This window comes from Colletes gigas, unplaced genomic scaffold, assembly GCF_013123115.1.
Source record: "Colletes gigas isolate AHSC1104 unplaced genomic scaffold, ASM1312311v1 Colletes_gigas_Sc00021, whole genome shotgun sequence".
Taxonomy (NCBI): domain Eukaryota; kingdom Metazoa; phylum Arthropoda; class Insecta; order Hymenoptera; family Colletidae; genus Colletes; species Colletes gigas.
Window position 1 is genome coordinate 448,979 of NW_025106650.1, and position 19,813 is coordinate 468,791.

Here is a 19,813-nt window from a genome sequence, read left to right on the forward strand (position 1 = left end):
AAAACTTCGCCGCCGAATTAATTCAGATCTACGGCCCCGTCCTGTGTGCGTATTATAAAAGTTCTACCGAGCAAACTCGCCCCTTGGTTCCTCCCTTTTCTCTCCGTCTTTTCCTTGCTCTCTCCGGTGCGCGTATACGCACGGAAGCTCGTAAAACCGGACTTTTTGTATTCATATACGTGACTGCAACTTTCAACGGGCCGCGAACACGGGTTAAGTATATTCAAGGATTCACCCGCCCCGGGGACACTTTTTTGCACGCATCAGAACGCAGCTTTTTTATAACCACGCGCCTCGAGGAACCTGCTCGTCGCTCGGCTACCGTTTCGTTTCATTTATTTACTTCGCGCCGTTCTTACCTCCGGCGCTGGACCCCCCTCGAAGGAACCGCCGAGAATAACCGAGTTATCCCGTCGAACGTTTAATAAATAAAAACGCCGATTCGAACCTCCGATGCGCTTCGTAGAACAACGTAAAGTTTGTCGTCGCCGTCCGTCGAGAATCAGCTTCCTCGAGAACCCTTCCGGTACTTCTTCGCCCTCTATTTTATTATCTTAGGAATCCTGGCGCAAACGATATTTATTGTTCTTTCGTCGGAATTAACGTCGATTTCAACGCCAGTTCCCAAGTCCTCGGAGGACGATTTCGTCTTGGTTTCTTTGTCCAACGTCGGCGGGGACAGCGGCAGGACGGAAACGGAAACGAAAGCGCAGCCACCGAATGCTGCACGGATCGAGACCCGAAAAAATATAGCCCTCGTTGAAAATACAATCACGGAGAGTGGTGGGTAACGAGCAGCAACGATTTACACGATCGAGGAAGATATATTAACGAAGATAAGTAGGAGCGTGAAACGAATGGATCTTCTCCTTTCCGGCTGCATAATTTCACGTCAAGTATGCGCGATCACGCTTCATTCGATCGCCGCAGCCGCGACGAATGTCTAACGCCCGGCAACGGCTCCGTGAAAACAATTTGTCGCCGTCGGGTTTAGTATTCGTGTCTCGGAATTCTTCGAGGACCCTTTTCAACTTTTTCCGCTGTCCCGGGACGAGGAAATGACAGCGAGATGTATGTACTGCGCGAACAGTCGGCTATTTACGACGTTTAGAGGGTTATTTGCCCGCGGAAGAGTCTATGCGTCTGGCATCGCGTGGATTTATACATTTGCAAAAAGCTACATACGCCGCTGGAACGCGTCCGTTAATCCCGCGACTTTCATCGTTTCCGCTTTGCTCGCGTGCCCGATTAATCGGCGAATCGAAGAAATCGTGTCTTTTCCCGATCGATCCCTTTCAGGCTCTCCGCAAAATTGATCGACGAGATCCTACAATCCTCTCTACAACCGTTTTACCATCGTCCGTCGTTGCTCGTTTGTTTTAATCTCACTGAAAAAATAACGAATCCGTCAGAGAGATCGTGCCAGCTATCGACGAAACGCACGGAAGCCACCGGCTTAATACCGATATCGTTGAAGCAACCGAGAAACTTTATAAAAAATAACAGCGTTGGATTAAGAAGTTCCACGAAGATATTTTTAACCTCTCCGCCGGAGTTTGAAGTAAACGGCCATTACCCCGTGGAATTGCCGATAAACTTCGCAGCTGGATAGCCAAGGCTGTCCTTAATTTTTAAAGTACATAAAAACATTGCCATAAATAAACCAGTTAGCGCCGATCATGCTACCGGTCTTCTCGAAGAATCTCACAGGAATATACAGGGTGACTCTTTGTATCTCTGTACTCGAGTTAAACGACTTGCACAAATACGGGACGACGATTGATCCTGTACCATTTTCCTATTCTATTCAATTATTCGATTGTTCGCTCACCGAACGTTTCGTTACAACGTTCGAACCGTGCGTATCAATATGTATAAACTGAATATTTCTGATAAAATACGAGCCTCTCGATTACCATTTCAATCCACGCGAGCTCTAAGGTCGCAAAACGAGACGTGGGTATGGAAGAGTCGATCTCCGAAGGCTGATTTCCATGTAACAGGCTGCTCGACGGAATCGTTCTGGGCAAACGAACGAACGCAAGCACTCGAATATACAGGGTGTTCGGCCACCCCTGGGAAAAATTTTAATAACAGATTCTAGAGCCCAAAATAAGACGAAAATCAAGAATACCAACTTGTTGATTGAGGCTTTGTTAAAAAGTTAGTAACAAAATTATTAATAAAAGTTGCTCACATACCCGAATTTTTTTTTCGAAAGTGCGTAGAAATTCGAGGGTATGTCTATCGACTAAAAATTATTGTAATTGACCCCCACTACCGAAAATAATTTTTTCAGAACAATTAGAAATTTGTTATCGTCGAAAATTTTCCGGTCGCTATGGAACTTTAAACGTTAATAACTTTTTAACAAAGCCTCAATAAACAAATTGGTATTCTTGATTTTCGTCTTATTTTGGCCTTTAGAATCTCCCATTACAATTTTTCCCAGAGGTGATCGAACACCCTGTGATTGTTTGAAGAAACTGGCTGCTCGAAGTCCGAAGGAAGAAGGACCCGTGTCGATTTCGAGAGAACAACACCTACCGGGGCCCTCGAAAAATCATTAGCAACGGCATATGCGTCGGGGAACTCGCGACGTCTTTCGGTATTCGAGTTTCGGATCCTTGGAGGACACTTGGCGCCTTTGAAAGCAGGGTTCTCGGGTGCAACGACGAGGCATATTGCGGAAGCCGTCGAGTATTTATGGTACTCGGGGCATTATTTGTGCGCGGAGGGGTCCGTTATAGGGACGTCGAGTGCATCGCTAATATTGGCATACACTGCCGGCGCTTGGCTGAGCACAATTGGAGCGTTGTGTAAGTACAGACTGCAGCCTCATCAATTACGCGTTCAATTAGCAAGGACCCCCGTCCCGCGACGACGGAGAAGGAGGAGGGAAACGAAAGGAAAGCGAGCGGGCGACACGATCTACAGTCGCGAAAATCCGTTCAGCCGCCACTTAACCGTGAACCCCGTTCCCCCCGTGACCGAATCGATTATTCCTAAACGATACCTCGAGCTCGAGATCGAGCCACGGACTCGAACGAACCGCGAGAAGAGAGAAACGGAGGAGCACGCTCGGCAACAACTAATAACGAGGGAGAGCAACCAAGAAAAATATTGGGTTGCCGCGAGATTAAGTTCTTCTAAACTCATAAACCATTGTACTCGGAGGATGCTGCCGGTCGGTCGGCCCCCAGCGCCTTCTCACCCGCGACTGCGTTAAATTTATTATTCTCCTTTCGCTGCGTTCACAAGCTGCAGCTCGATTTAACGGGAGGAACGTGCCCCATTCAACGAACGCTGTTTTAACAGAGATTCGCGAGTTTGCTCTGCACGGATACCGTGCCGGATCCGACCTCGCCGAACCCTCCTTCTCCCTCCCTTATTTGAGAGACTAATCCCGGGAGCCAACGAATATATCGCGAGCGCATCAATTACAGACGTCGCGAACCGTTCTCATTACCGTCCTCTCTGGAAAGGAATACCCAGGTATTTTCGAAAACCGCGCAGCCGTCGGGATGCGGTAATCCGAGAATATTAACCGGGGCCATCGGTAACAATATCCGCGGAGTCGAGGCAAGAGTGACTAACTGATCAAATACAGCCCACGGCATCGAACGATAGAAGGGTCTTTTCGAGTTTCTCGCCCCACGGTAATATCGGCCGATACACCCGCGATACGTACACAGGAAAAATCTCCACCCCTCCCTCCGGCTCCATATTGGTCACGCCGGCTGGCCGCGTGTGCGTGAATCGTCGTACGTGTAACCACGTACCTGCGCGAGGAGAATTGCCAATATTGGACAAGCTTCGGCGCGTTTATTATCGCGAAACCGAAGCCGAAAGTAATTCTTGATATATTGCCGGTGTTCCCGGTGTCGTGGCTCTCCGATCGGGACATTTAATCGCAATTAGTAGCGGATCGTTGCCCTCCGCCAACGTTCCGCTTCTATCGTCCGACTAGGTTACTTTTCCATTCTTTTTACACTTTTCTCTCGCCCTCGCGAATCGCAATTTGCGGATGGCCTTCGAACCTTTCTCTTACCAAGTTCATTCTTTCACTATTTGTATAAATTTCAATTATAAAACGTTTCAAAGCATCGCACAGACTTTCTAAAATGGAGGAAAACGTTTCCATGCTGGTACTTTATGCTGATATTTCGTTTATCGTCGAAAATACTCCGCGCACGAACAATAGCACGAATGTAATTATTTGTCAACGAACGCGAAACTAGAAATTTTCGAGCAATCAAGAATAGAGAACAACCTGTTATTGCACGGGAAATACAGTTTTAGAAAAAATACTATTTTAGAGGGAAACGATTTTAAGTAACATTCTCACATATCTAATGGTAATGTCACTTTCGATTAACGTAAGTTGTTTAAAAATCGTGCACGTCTTGGCCAGAAATTGTCTCTGGTTTGCTGGAACTGGACCATTCTGACGTATCAGGGCCACTAAAAATCAATCTTACCGTTAACCGAGATCCGTTTTCGCTCCAAGGACCCCAGTGTCGGGGACATCGGATAAAATCGAGGTTTTTTTAAAGCTTCGCCGATATTTCGGCACAACGAATGTTCCACTATCTCGCGGGGATGGAACGAGAAAAAATAGAAAAACTTTCCGACGCGTGGCTGTTTCCACGGGCAAGAGGAACTGTGAAAAATTATATTCTGACATACCATGACCGTTTTTCTGGAATTTTTATTATCGGTTCGCACCTTTGTTACCGCGATCTACACCGAAAAGAGGAGAAAAAGAAGGAAGAAGGGAAGAGGGAAACGCGTGGCGCGACTGCTACAACGAAACTTACGATTGCGGGTGCATATTTCTCGCAGCGGTATTCTCTCCCCTTCTCGTTTTTCTCTATTTTTGTCAAACGTATTGGCAATCGATGAATTTAATAAAAGTTTACAGAAAATCGAGTCAAAGGGTCCGAATCGTTCTTTTCTGTTCATCAACCGCGAATCGTCTGGGAATCCCATGAAAAAATATTTAGAAAAATGGAACGAAAATTCCGTCGACGCGTGGATTGATTTTCTTGTTAGGACGATTTAGCTCTTGCGTCAAAAGAAGCATTTGGCAAACGTAAACACTCGACGAGTGCCTTGTAAAATTTTAACGATCTCTTAGAATTCTTTTAGTCCCCGTACGTTCAATTTTCTCCGTTCGACCTACCTTCGGAGTACGTCCATTCGTCGAGCAATATCAACACCGAGTGTGTGCGTTCATGCTTCCCGCCGGAGATGCCGTAGAAACTCCGTAGAACGATAAATAACGAATAACGTAATTTTCCACTGTTATCGCGAGGGGTTCCCGGAACAATTTCTTGAACTTGACCGTGCAATGTTAGCCTCCGAAGCACCGAGTCGCGATTATTTCCCCAAGCCCGGCAGCAACAGGTTCCGCGATCGGTATTTGAGAAATAAATATTTCTGGGCAGCAATTCGAGACAGTTTACAGCGGGTTATTAAAATTTTACGTGCTTCCCGGGACCGGGCGCAATTACAACTCGTCGCGGAATCCCGTCGATTCGATCGAAACGCGAGACCGTGCGATTCGTGGCGATTTGGAACAAAATTTGTAAATAAAAATGCAACGAGAACGATACGCGGTCGAACTGGACGAGCGGAATAGCGAGAATAGCTCGTTCGAGGTAGGAGAAATCGACGTCTCTTCGAGTTTAAAGATACTCGGAGGGCGTGGAGAGACGCGAGAATATCGCGGGATTGCGTGTGAAAAAGCACCGTGTTGCCGGGAATATTTTTCCGTCGGTATCCCGGCGTTGTTGTCGCTCGGGACGATGGAAAACTCGTGTTACCTCGTGTAGTACAGCCGAGGAATTTACACGAGATGGCAAATAAAATGAAACGCGTATCGCGCTTAAAAAAGTAAACGTGGTTTATGCGCGCGAGCCCGCGACTACTTTCTTACCCGTGCACACCTCGGAAATATGGAAATGAATAAACAACGATATGCATACAATGCAACGAAAGCCCCGAGTGCCGCCTCGGCAAACGAGATCTTACAGCGGGAAGCAAAACAACGTTATAAATTAAACGGGGAATTTGAAATTTAAACCAGTCGCACGACGTTCGAAACTCGGCAACGCGAAAAGAAAAACCCCGCTCGACGCTTTCGACCGCCGAACCAGCGCGCTCCAGTTATTTTCAACGAAACCGCGCCCCTGAAAAGAGCTTATTCGAATAATACGGATCTGTATAGCTCTGTAAACGGTGTGACGCAATCGGAGGAAATCTCAAACTACGTACAACCGCTCGGCTCGACGTTAAATTCCAACAAAGTGATGGAATCTAGGGAAACCAATTCCATGAACGCCTCCCGTCGGTATACCCAGTAATCTCGGTTCCTCCCTTTGAAAAAATATTTATATTCGATGGAATACGCGCCGCGCTGCACAATCCTAGATTCATCCGTTGGTAACCGCCCTTTGAAAACACGAATTTCCCCCAAAAGTTCCGACGTACCTTTTGCAAGAGCTTGTTATTTTTTATTAAATCCCGTTGCAATTTCGCTGCTAACGTTCGTCCCGCGCCGATCGTGCGGAATTTTTTCTTCGAATAGCTGCGATCCACCCTGTACGTTCGAAAATTCCCAATTATTTCGCGAACGTTACGTGCTCTGTACGAATGCTCGAACGAAATTCGACCTTTTGCACGCTAACGCCACGGAGCAGGACTGACATAATCGTTCCCCGTCCATGGTATTTATTCCGACGTCGTGAATTCGGACGGAGTCCAGCCAGTTGGGGCGAACTTTTCGGGAAATACGGAGGGAGCATGGCGCCGCAACTGATTCCGTAGGATCGAGGAGTTGGCTCGAACGCTCGACACGGAGAATTAGTCCTGGCCGTAGCCGAGCCAGGGCCAACAAGTGGTTGTGTCTAGTTAACTTGCGGAGTCGTTGTCGGAGACAGTTCCAAAAGACACGCTGTCACTGGGGCAGCTTCGAACAACGGCAACAACTACGTTGCGTGGCCGGGATTTAGAGTATTGATCTGACGCTCGGCGCTGCATCGCGGAGGATTCGAGAGTGCGGCCGCGAAACGGGGACGTGCCCCGCAACATAAATCTTTCTCCCTAACGGAGTTTACGAATTCTAATATCGATATCTGCTCTCACCTGTTGCGGTCAGGGTGCAACGGTTGGACCGCTACTAATATCCAAGAGAGACTCTGCGTTCTACATGGATCCTCGACAGTCGATCGAATGACAAATGGAGGACGGTAACGATTCTTGAAATCCCAATTGGGGGATCTTCCTTGGCGCCAGTCAAACATTTAATATCTCTGGCGTCGAATCTCACATCCGCTCTATAAATGATGAACACGCCAACCCCGGAGCGATGCTCGTCCAAAGAATCATTACTGTACGTTGGAGCAAAACCGTCCAGTTATCCGGTTAAACGACGCCGGTAGAAGCGATACGAGGAAAAGGGCAACGGGAGCGATGGTGATGCGTTTGACAGGACGGGTAGAAAACGTCAGAGGTAACGCAAACAAGAGGACAATTTTGCCAGCCGGTCGTACGAGTTCGGTGGTCTAAACATAATTCGTTTACCCTTAATTCCTCATTGAGCCGAGCGTATTATTCGGGCGCATCTTCGGTGGCCGAGAACTTTGTTTCGCATTTACCCTCGCGTTAGAGACTGGTCCCGGGCAGTAGTGCTGAAACAGCGCCGCGAGCTGCAGTACATTTTACGGTTGGTTAGCCAGTAATGCAGTAATTAACGTTTCTTTCATGTACTCTTTTGCTTTCACCGCTTTAAACCAGCTGCGTCCCGCGGCCTGTGTGCGTAAGACCCGCGCTTACTGTCCACCGGATCGTACACTGTCGCGACAACCGCGTACACACACGCATCGAGGCGCACGCGCGTATTTACAGAGACAAGAGTACATTCAACCTTTCCCCCTTCTATTTTCACCCTTGTTCTCTTGCCCAACCAAAGACCCCCGCGGTGCGCGCCCTTCCCTCCCCGCCCCCTTCCGTCGAGTTGAAAAAATAATTACCCCATAAGCCGGACCGTTTTCGTCCCCGGCCTCGCATTCTGGCTTACGTTTGCGTTGCTCCTACTCGTTCGAGAAATCCGACTCCCAACGAGGCCTTTTATCGGGGAAAGAAACGGGAGGGTCACCGGCAAAAATTTCACGAGGTTGGTCAGCCGACGAGGGTAGTTGCGGAACTGTCATCTCGAATATCCCGAGCAGCTTTAAATTCGTACCGAACACGAGCCGACCCGGAACTAGAATTAGAAATTACGACTGTTCCTCGAAGCCCGACCCTCGATAATTCAATTCTCATCGAAAATATCTTTACTGGAAAAAGTACAGCCTAACGGAATACGTAACCTCACTCCACCAACAGCGAAGGTAGAAACTTAAGATGAAAAACTGCAACAGGTAACGATCGGTTACGCGCTCTCGTCGGCTAATTTGCAGAGAAGTTGCTCGCGTTCGCGAAAGATTTCTTTCGAGGGTAGCGGTTGGGAAGTATTCGATCCCGTAGATTATCATAATATCGAAATCTCGACGATACGAGCCAGGAAACCGTCTCGGGGACGGCCAGCGGAGGATACCGTGCAGCGGAAGCGATTCGCAGCGTGAAAAATGAAACAGTTACGTTTGCCCTATCGCGAGTACATTACCGATCGGGCGTTCCCTAGATTTTTCCATTCCTCGGGGACGATCGTGCGCGATCATCGTCCTTTTTTTATTCGCATATTTTTATTGTTATATCAGGGACACGAAAATTGAGCCGGAATAGGAGGAGAGCACTTTGCATTCACTGCCGCGACGCTCCGCCGGCGTAAAAAGCGTGTTCGATCGGTAATCGAGGCAACCTGGAGCTGCGGGCTCTCGTAAAATCGAGGCAGTAAAAGAATCCGCGCCGATGCGATGGCGTGGCCGAGAGTGGACCGGGAACCGGCTGACGGCGGAAAACACCCTGGTCTCGAATTTATTTACCTCGGCCGTCTGGCGTTTTTTCGTCGTTCGACCTTGCACGACCCACATCCACGGAGAGAAATAAAATTTTATCGACTCGCCGATCGATTCGCCCTACCACCTATTTCTCGCCGGAAGAAAAATAACTATGCTTCCGGGCCGTTCGCGTGCCCCAGCGCCTCCCGAAACATTAGGAACTTTGCGAGATTCGGCTCGATATTGACTTCTCGTCGATCGCGGCGGCCGCTGATACAGGTTGTAAACCAACAACTCGGATACCTTTTCGTTATACTTCTGCTCGCGACTAAGAGAACGAACAATTTACGATCTTTCCCCATCTGGCTACCAGAGTCGCTGCTCCTCGACACGCTCTTGGATTTTAGAGTCCGTAAATTGTTCGGCGGGGAATTTGTTTCGTTCGAGAAACGTCCATGGGGTAAAAGTCATCGTCGATTAACTTGTTCCAGCGCGACGTTTTCCAGTCCCTTCGACAAACTCGCAAAGTACGTTAACGATCGCGGGGGAAAAGAAACGCTCGAAAGTAAACGGCGATGCTGGCCGGAATTGCTCGTGGACGTAAACACGGTGACTCGATTTGCCGACTAATATTCGATCTCGGATGGTAATCGCGTCGTGTATGGTTATGCTAAATGTGCCGGTGGAAAGGCCGTTACCGTGGAGCACATGGAAATCCAACAGCGAGGACCGTTCCCGAGCAAACGAGATCGTTTTCGAGGAACGACATCGACATCTTTCCCGAGCACTTGGCGAAACGTAGATTCCGATATCGGCGAGGGGTATCGTTTCCTAGTTGCACGGCGACCTGGTCGTCGCCGCGACGCGAAGCAAATCGAGCGGAACGTACCAGAAACGATTATAGCATCTCGTCTAGCCGAAGCGTGGTGCGTCCGCGACGCGAATTTCCTATGCTCGTGGTGAGCCGTGTCTCGCATCCACGAGGTGACGGAGCCACGAGCACAGATATTGCGTATTCGAAACGCAACGCGATGCACTTTCGCGATGCGCTCCAGGAGGCATTTCAGACCTTCGTGCCGCCAACGTCCCGCGTTATGCAACCAACGTGGTAACCGATTGCGGAAATTCCGATGAATCGAAACGCGAAGGAAATAAAACGATTAAACGATCGCTTATTATTCCTGGCTGTACGTTTAAACGAGGTTGAACGGCGTGGCGTCACGAAGGAGTAGTTTAAAAGGCGCGAACTGGAGCGCTTCCTCCGTTTAATGCTGCATATGATTGCTCCTTTTACATTCTATCCGATGGCGGAATGTTTCGACGTATCCGGTTGCAAACGCGATCTTTCCAGCGCACGGCGATACAGAGTTCCACCCGATGCTTCGATCGGTCCGGAGCCGACGCTGGAGGGACGTTTTTGCGTTACTTCGATCCCATGTATTGCGATTCCGCTCGAAACCCTCGTGGGAAATTTAAAAAATCCCAATCCACCAACACCGGAGAAAGAAACACGCGGAACTATTCATCTCCGGAGTGGTTGTATTTGCACCGAGACCCGGACGTATCGTGAATTATTATATTTCTCGTACGTGCACTTTACAAGGAGAGAAAAAACGAGTGCACGTGTCATCGCACAGATTACAACTTGAGAAAATTCGAAACTTATTTTAGTATCTAAACGCACGTATAGGCGCCATTAGGGGAAAAGGAGCTGCTATAACTTGATACGTTAATGCATTCGTGCAATAATACCGAGGTACACCAACCGCGTTTGTACGTACAGTCAATCAACATCGAATTTGCGATTATTCGCTATCATCGAGACGAGCAGTCTTCAATTTCCATCAGACTACAGGCCTATTATCGTAACGTGCAATTGTTACGATGCAACGGACGCTGGTTACGAGGGATTGGACGATAATGAGATGGTCACGCACACTGTCATTTCCGATTATACTATTCGGACCAAATGGAGTATGAAAACGACTTTATCGCTAGGTAAGGTGTCGAGTATTTCCAAAGCAAAATAGCGTTGGGTTCGTTCACGGCCACCCACCGTTTAAGAACCTGATTTTCCCGAATCGTCTAAACAGGAAACGACCAACGATTTACGCCGTTTAACTGCAACTACCAGTAGCGTGCACATTGTCGGTTATAAACGCGGAACGGACGCTACGGTCGCTCGAGATCCGTCTCCATATGTTAACGGTGCGTTTATTTCGGTGAAAGACGGCCTCGTAAAGACATCAAAGCCGCATCCTCGACGGCGTAATAAAGGCTACGGAAGTCCATAAAAGTCAAGCAGCGAGGATAAAACGGGCAAATCGATGGGCGTTACACGCTGGAAAACTTGGATGATTTTGAACAACATTTATAACGTCGTACCTTGTACCCGTCGAGAAGCTACCGCGGCGTATTTTCAAGCTTTCGAACGCGAAGCACGAACTATCGCATAGTGATTCCCAAACGTCTGAAAAATGGTCGAAAAATCACTTCGTCCTTCGAAAAATCCATTTTCTGCGCGATGAGGGCGCGGATAAAAAAAACAAACGTACTCTTATTAGTTTTTTTTTACTCGAGAGAGTAAAGTTAACTATGCCCATATTGTACCGAATACCCGTACGAATAGAAACTTACCGCGAAGAACCATGCGTATGCATGGAAGCCATTCGTGTAAACCATTTGCTGCGACCACTCGTAAAGCGGCGAAATACAAACATCCGGTTCACGAGTGGTACCCTCGTAAAGCTTAAAAGGTACGACGATGTTCCTACGATCCGAAGAAAATGCGAAAAGCGCGGCACGCGCGCATGCTTCTCGTAAATGATTCCTTCGAAGCGTATAAACCTCGGGTGCCTTTGTTCGAATGTTACTTTATTTGACGCGTTTATTGCAACCTGAATTTTCGATGCATTTTGGTCGTTAACGCGCGATTCGATATTCCGGATAGACGTATAAAATTGCTCGTAATAAATACGAAGCCGTTTAATCAAGTTTCGTAGAACGGGCCAATTGAATTGTAAACCGAAACAATGCCGGCGATGTTCCCTGTTTGGCGATTTCTGAAGCGACGTCGGGCCGGGGGCGGATATTGCGTACGAAATAAAATGAAACAAATAAATTTTCAGCGTTTATGTAAATAACTATAGATCCGACCACATACGAAATACGAAAACAATCATACGTTTGTTGACGCGCGATTCGGTGGGTTTCCAATCCGTTGAAACGGCAACTCGGGATTTTATTTGGCTGATAAGTGCGGAACCGAAGTTGCATCGAAATAAAAAGTTATTAAAATAAATTAATCGACTGATCTTGGTGAGGAAGAGCCTGGTTAATGTCATCCGCGATAACAATTGTCCTTCGATAAAGTACAAGAAGCGACGAGCTGCCCGAAGTAACTTTTCGCGCTTTTAAAGTTCTCGGTTGCGGGGAAACAAAGTTCAAAACTTGTCGGTAAAGTTGCAACGACGTATAAATTTACGATAACGGATACTGTAAGGAGAGAATTGCCAATTAACGAGCGAGGCGTTGTCGCGAAAGCAGTTTCGCGTTTCGGTTACGCGTGTCACGGTGGCTGGAATTAGTGAACAACATTAGCAGCCCGACGTGTACGCCGAGCAACCGGCCAACTAATAAACATAATCGCGCGTGTACTCGAATGTTCGTACCCCTAGTCGAAATGGACAATTCGATGGCCGCGTAAACGTGTAAGCGCCGAGTACAACAATCGGCCGACCATAATCGCGACGACACGAGGCGATCGACGCCGCGGTTAAACACCCTCGAACCGCATCGCCCAGTGGCGACCGACTATACCCGATATTTTTGCAGAAAATCGTAAAGATCGGTAGAACCGTAATTATTTTTCAAAGTGTCGATGTTGTCGATAAGAAAACAACGACATATTCCAATACAAAGTATTCGAAATAAAAAGGTTGGAGTAAGGAGTACTTAATAAGCAAGTCGAAGGTTCCTTTTGACGAGCACGTGTCGTCGATCAAGCAACCAGCAATTTTAATAGTGGTAAACCGACGTTTAGTTTTATCGGTGCATAGTTCAATTTCACGGGTGCCCGGTCGCGCTCAGCTTACTCGCTCCCCTCGTTCGGTATATTTAATCTAGCGTGACTACCACTAAATATCGTCTCCGTTATAAAATTTGATTTGTTTCGCGTGTTGCAGTCAGCCGACCATTAACATTTCATCGATAATCCGGGCAACCAATGCGATCGAGCGTCCCCGTAACTTACGTCGACCTAGTTCGCGATCTTCGTTAAACGCCCCCGCTCGGCGCATTGAAATGCACGATCGCGACTCGATCGTTTATTCCTTTATGCCTCTTCCAGCGATGCTTTGCTAGCACAGCGACATTCCCTCGTGTTTTACGACGAGTACGTTGTTTATCGGATGTTTGTACTCGCTGCCGTTTACTCAGCGACATTTTCGCGAAAAGTGATCGTCTCGTGATTACGTACAATCAGACCTGGGACTATGAAAAGAATCGAAGACCGTCGTGGAAAGGGTACGCGAAAAAAATGTACTGGTTTTCCTGTATCGTGGGAGGATTTCCGTCCTTTTCGACTCTCTCCGTTTCATTCGTCAACGGCGAGCAGCGTTTCCACGTTTATGGCGCCATTTTTTAAACAAGACCCGCGGGAGCCCTGTGCAGCCAGCTTTCATGCTCTCGCGCGGGGGCTTTATCAAAACAAAACCTTTTCCCTGAAAGTCGAACTCTGCGTTAAATACTGTCCGCCGGTGGTCGGGAGTCATCCCCTCGGCGCTCGGAAACAAACTTTCACGAAGCCGACGAGCTCGCGTTTCAGACCTTTCCGCGACCAACGTCCTCGAGTTCCCGCTACCCACGCGGACCATCGACGACGATATTCCCCTTTCCGCTTACTCGTGTAACTGTCACGATTTACATATCGTCCCCTTTGCCCGAGTCGCACGCGAGCGCACGGCCATTATAAATCTTTGGCCGCGCGTCGTCGAGCCGTCGGAGAAGACGCAGCGATTATAAACGTTCGGGCACGCGTTACGCGACGCGACAATCCCCGCGGTGAAGTGGTTAACGAGGACCCAAGAGATGCATCGGTCACGACGCCGTTGCGGTAGGTTACGCGCGACATACGGGCTATTAATAAAAGTGGTTAATCGCAGGGCAGAGCCGGGGTTAGGTGGACTACGGAGCATAGCTCGATCCGAACTTTCCTACCCTATGCGCGAACCCGACGGACAAAAGTGCGCACGTGTGCGCGCATCTGTTTAACGACTAACCCCCCTCGATGCATCGTTGTCTCCCTGCATCCTAAGTATCGTCGCCTAAGCGAACGGTCCGCGTCAACGCTTTCGTCGATAGTTAAATACCTCAGAGTATAAGAGTGGGGTTTTAATCTCCTTAAGAAATACTAGGTTTTATAATTTACTTGGTAATGAGCTGCAATTTCGTTAACGAGTCTTGCAACAATTCTCCGTCGCGTATCTGTCGCGTGTGTCTGGCACAGTGGTCGGAATTGAAAAATTCAGTGACATTTTTGTGTAACTTTCTAACCATAGAAAAGAATTACATAGAATTTGATCTTAGTAATGTAGGAATGTTAATTTACAAGTAGATTAAGAAAAATTACAATAACAATTACATATTTTAACAATAAAGACAATAATATATAAAAGTCATATTCACTTCTATTCGGTAAGGAATTTTGGAGCTTCAGCATCCAGTTTTGTGTATTTTTTACTGTGACATTTTATTCTTATTGTAGATATGTGGGGATCAGATGTTAGGAGAAGTCTGTAAAACAGATCTTCGTTTGTTACTAATCTTGACAATTTTCTTGTGGTTTTATCTCTAAATTTCTTAAAATCTTTGTGCCTACATTCCAGAGTTTCTTCTGTCAATTTCCCAATTGGAAGTAGTGCATGTCTTATTATTTCAGCACCGTGAATTAATATTTTATGCACGGATGATGGCATACAGTAAATACTTTGCAGTATCGCATGCATAGTCCTCGAATTTGTTGACGTTTATTCGGTGTGGTGATGAAATCATATTTTTTAATTAAGGTCGTTTCCAAATCTATTTGATACAGAACAAATATTTATGGAAGATTTCATATAATAACAACCATAATTAATTACAACTATTACTATTATCATTTTTAATATAATATATGCATTTAAAAATTGTTCTCTGAATGTTCCACTGATGCAACTCGAATGGTTCTATTTCAACTGACTGCAGTAAAAAGATCAAAGCCTTAGTCAACAAAGAGTCGAAGACCTGTCAGCACTGTAGTATAAACATTTCGAGAGTGTATAATCTAAATAGTCTTTTCAACGTAATAATTTAATTAGTGAGACGTCGGGGGAAATGATTTTTATATAATTATGTAGAGGAAAGTGTACTGAAAATATTCCAATTTGTCCCAATGCGGGACTCCTTGGGACTCGAAGGCTACACCTTCTCAATTGTAAAACATTTTGAAAATTTTCTTTATTCCATTGAACATTACTTTTCAAATATATTATGTACAGAAATTATAAATTGAAGGTATAATTTCTTATCTTGAAAGAATGTTCTTTATTACACAAGAAACACGGAGCAAAATATCAAACGGAGTTTTCAAGACATCTCGAAGAAAGAAAAGAGTTTTACGAATGAGGAATGCTGCCTTTAGAATGTCCAACTTTAAGTGTTTATACATATAACTTAAAATTTGTACTATATTTTAATAATTTTTTCATGAAGATCCATGGATATTCAGAAAGCAATACACATTAACCAGATATTGGTACAACAAAACTAATTTTTTGCGAAAATGTCACTGAATTCTTCAGTTCCGACCACTGTGCGGCGTGGATTTCTTTTCCGCCGCGAACGAGACGTAACCTCTCATTACGCGGCGAGATCGGACGCCGCTGCACGCGTGAGTCGCGCGAGGACACTTTTTGCCCGGAGTCGTAATTTATGGCCGGGGAGTATATTAACTGGCGAGTCTCCAACTTGCGACACGCCGGAGGATTTGCTGGGTTTGATACGCGCTGGCACGGTTTAGTTGCCGGATCGTGCGAATAGTTTTGCGGGGACATCCGCCGCGGAGCACCGGGAAGGTCCTTGGGGTCGGATTCCCGTGGAAGGGCTGCCGGAAGTAACGGATGTGGACGTTTTTATGGAATTTGTCGTCCGCGAGTGTTTAGATACTCGAACGGCATCCTCGAAATTCAACGCGTTTGTTCGACTGTTTAAAACAACCACTTTTTTCGTTGAAAAAGTATCGAATCGATGATTTTAAAACGGCGAGAGGCTCGTAGCGCGATACCCCGGTGGCCAGCGTCGCGCCTTGAAACCTATTTCTCAGGCTTAGCGGAGTCTCGCGCGAGGAATCGCACCTCTTCGAGCGGTATTACGATCCTGTACATTCTCGGAGGTGAAATATTTTCCGTCTTATCTCCGTTCATTTCCATCCGTGAGAGCACTCTTGGTCGGAAAGGCGGGGCCATCCAGCCCTCCACGCGTGTCAGTCGGAACGAGGTACTCCGGCACATGTGGCTCACCGCTCACTTAAGTCGATACCTTTGTGGCCGTGCATTCGCCGGTAATGTACGAGGGAACGTGTGCCTCGCCCTCCCAGAATCGCTTCTTTCCGATTTTTCATCGGTCCAACAATGTCCCGTGCACGCCGGTTATTGCCGTATTTCCGTATTCCGAATACATACCTGCAGCTACGTGCCCGCGCTTTAACGCGTCGCCAATTGCGCCAGCTGTTGTCGGTACCTTCATACTTCCGCCACTTTCCACCGCACCCCGTTCCGTTCCCCGAAATTAGAGAAATAAAATTCCCAGCGACCCGCGCCCGATTCCCCGTCGCGCGTTCCTACGACCGCTTCGCGATTTACGAACAGAGTCCCTTCTTGGCTTCCGGCGAGACCGACGTTCCGCCGCCCGATCAATTTTCACCCTTCGCCGATCGACTTTCAGCCGGGGCTCCAAGTTTTTTAATTAATTAGACCGTCGGGAGACATCGGGAACAAGGAGGAGCTTCCTGCTCCGAGGGCGAGCTCGACGGAACGTCTAGCGTCTGACGATATCGCGACGAGCGAGCCAAGCCAAACAAAATTAACTTTTCCCCGCCGTTTAAACGGCCGTTTTGCTCTATCGAATATTTTTGCTTCTTCTTCCGTGCTGGAAGATAACGGTACGAGTATAATTTAAGATTCCTTCGGAGCAATCGAGACTCGAAGAATCCGTGAGATCGATGCTCGCCGCGAGTCCGCGATTTCCAAGGAGGACGCGTTCCCGCGTCCCATCGAGCGGATAAACGAACAGCCTTAACCGGGGCCGGAAATCAGCCACGCTGTTATTAAATTTCCGAATGCAGACTAGCGCAATATCCGCCCGATATCTGGTTGTAAAGGGAGGGACGTGGGGGGGAGGGGGTGGGGTTAAAACGGCCAGGTGGATAATATTGCCAACTTGTTCATACAGTTACGAACACGCGGCGTTGTTAATCACATCGAATTACAACACACGCAGCCAGTGCATTTTGAGATATATGGGAATCTAGTTAGCCGACCGCTGGTGTTAATGCGCGTGGAGGAAGGAAAATGGGATAAATGGTCGGCCGGAAATCGAATAATACATAAACGATCGGTGCTCCCAGACGTTGCCGGTGCGCCGTTTACTTGCTAATACTAACGAGAAATCTGTCACGACGGGTCTTCGTTCACTGCTAATAGCCACGCGTTCCACTTAATTTGTTCGTCCGTTGATCGTTCTACTCTGCATCGGTAGCGCGTTGCATAGACTCCGAAGCTATCGAGAGTTAGCGCGAAGAATGAAAGGAAGATTATCCTAAGCGTATCGTGGCGGAAGTACAACGGACGCGTCTCCGTATTTTTTTCCAACGATCGTCCTCGCGAGCATCTGTACGATTGCACAGAGTAAAAGGGTACAGTTTAGAGAGACAGTTTCCAACCCTACCGGTTCAGGTTTACGGGAAATCCATTATATAAATACGAGGACAGAATAGTAGTCGATCCCTATAGAAAGCTCGGTTCGTTCGCCGGTCCCATTTTCGGAGCGAGGACTCCGTGGAACGTAGCGCGGCTGTCTACCGCAAATACACTGCTTCCCCTTCCTCGGGCATAACTCTATTAAACTTTGAAATATCCTCAAGGTATAGCGTACAATGGTGCCAAGGAATGCGTCGCCTGTGTCAGCGGAACGCCGACGTCCTGCCGCCCCCCGGACGCCACCCCTTTCTCTTTCCCCTTCAAAACAAACTGTCACATACTTTCCGTATGGGAAAAGCTTTAAAAACACCGATGAACTATGTGGCCGCGAGGGCAGAATCGCTCGGACGGGGAAGGGTGAGAGAAACTGGCTCCGAGGTCCCTTAAGGGGGATGAAAATAAAAGCGAAGAAAGAAGAGCGGGACGGGTCGCGATAGCGAACGTACCGACCAAGCTGGTGTGAGTGCTCGATTCGAGGAACATTCGAGACACGCGTGCACACGCGTGCACACGCGAGCGTATCCGTGAAAGCAGGATGCTCGACGGAGCCCTTCGCGTCGGGGGTTGACGGTGCAGGGGTTGCGCGATTTTATCTCCGGCATTCTTCTAGCGAAAGGGTCCAGATAGACAGGGTTTGTCGTCGTAGACGTTCGATGCACGCATCATGCAGCCTCGTGTGCGTGCGAGCAACGACGACGACGACGACGTATCAATCTACGGTGCCCGCCCACGCTAGATCCCGCTAGGTATATCGTCCCACGGCCTTTCGAGAGGGCCAAGGAAATCTCGAGACGTACCCCATGCTCCCTCTACGTTGTCGATTTACTCCCTAATCCGGGCGTTCTCTCCTCCTTTTATCCCGTTTCTCTTTTTTTTTTTTCGGCTGGCGTACCTTTTCAATTCTCCAGCGTACAAATATCGGCCGAGCGGATCACCGATTAGATCTCATCTGATTAGTCTCGGCAGTGCGTTAAGGGCTTAAGGGATGTACGCGCGGCCCGTTTCCGTCAATCCTGACCCGTTCGTCCTGCTGGCGAGCCGATCGCTGGCTGCCCTGCTACTGGGGCTTATTGTCCACGATCGGGTCACCGTCGAGAATAATCGTGCGAGCGAGTTTAAACGATCAAGGGTTAGAACGCGCTTTGAATGGAACTCGGGGATTCCTCCGAGACGAGACTTCACGGACGTTAATGCGATCAGCGATAATCTTCTTGGATTCTTGCGACGCCTGCGTTCCTCCTGTTTCGGGGACCGGAGCTGACTTCTCGGGAGCATCTCTGAAATCGTTGGAACTTTAAGAAGAATAATATCTCAGACTCCCCCCGTAAAACGGTAATAACTCGAGCCAAGAATATAATAAAAAAAAAACACGATCAGGATAGTTGCTGCGTTTGGAACAAGTTGAGCGGCAGCCGCGTCGGCAGTTTGAAGCGTTTCACGATTCTTGTAAAAGAAGCGTTTGTCAACTGTTTTCCAACAGATTGAGCGGAGAACACGAGGCGAATCAGCCGTGATAGATTGTAACAGATGTTTCTTACAAGGCGACCAACGGCGTAAAAACTTTGTCCTTCGCAAGTTCTTGCGCGGTAAGATTAGGTTGGCTTATGGACGAGGACGCGAAAAAAATTTCCAAGACAATTTCTTTTTTGCCCGACGGGACTCGTGTTTCTTGCATCGCGGGCCGATAGACATTTTTAAGGGAACCCTGACGTTTCGCGGCGCAAGGTTACTCAAGGTCGTAAACACGTAACGCGGATATCTCGAAAATGTACTTGCGCGCCGTCATTGTTCCACCGGATGACAGAGATGAACTCCGGGATAAAATGTTGCGCGCGGGACGCGTTTTAGTGACTG